The sequence below is a fragment of the Lutzomyia longipalpis genome, chromosome 1 (assembly GCF_024334085.1).
Source record: "Lutzomyia longipalpis isolate SR_M1_2022 chromosome 1, ASM2433408v1".
Classification (NCBI taxonomy): Eukaryota; Metazoa; Arthropoda; class Insecta; order Diptera; family Psychodidae; genus Lutzomyia; species Lutzomyia longipalpis.
Window position 1 is genome coordinate 14,094,565 of NC_074707.1, and position 792 is coordinate 14,095,356.

The 792-nt window shown below is 22.5% G+C and overlaps 1 protein-coding gene across 1 annotated transcript in view; it reads right to left on the reverse strand.

Annotated features, from left to right (window-relative positions):
• Positions 1–792, reverse strand: part of LOC129792487 (STAM-binding protein-like A) — a 781,560-nt gene that overhangs the window by 29,499 nt on the left and 751,269 nt on the right. The window lies entirely within an intron of this gene.

Sequence of the window (792 nt, forward strand, 5' to 3'; positions counted from 1 at the left end):
AAGATGACTATTTTCTTGTGGAGTACATTATTTCATGATTTCTGACACACATTATTACAACAAGACGATAACTTTTATGAAATATTTTCATCTTGATTTTGCGGCTTCTCACTATGTTTTTCTTAAAATTTTCATTTCTCAGAGATTAGCGTGTTTTTTAATCTATTATATATTTTTCTTTACTCATCACAGCACCAGAACAGTGCCCTTGAATTTTAAATTTTGCAACTTTTCCTTTCATTTTTGTAATTATTCTCACGTCCGATTTTTTTGGTCAAGGAAAACACAAAAAGCTCTCAAATATATATATTTTTGTCTATATGTCAAAATGTCAATAAAATTTTAATTTGATCGATTTTTCTTTTTATTCATTTTAAATACAATTAATAATATAATCCTTAATATAAATATTTACTTCTCTTAATAAAATTAATCTCGAATAAATAAAAGCAATTCAATATAAAGACATTTTTCTTTTTGCCCTTTTCATTTTATCCGTTTTTTAACTTTTCACGTAGATTTTCTTTTTATTGAGCTAAGCAATTATTTTTTTTTCTTTATTTTCTCAATGCAATTAATGTTAAATATTTTTCTTCATTATAATATTTAATACCACATAGATGCAAATATCTTTTTTTTTTAGTTTTTCATGGAATATTAATATCAATAATAATGTTATTATTTTCTTTTTTTTATTAAATATTATAATGCGTGAATATAATCATTTTTATTAGCTTTTTTGTTTTTTTTTCTAATTTGTTGAAGAAGAACAGCAAATACGAGGCAAACATC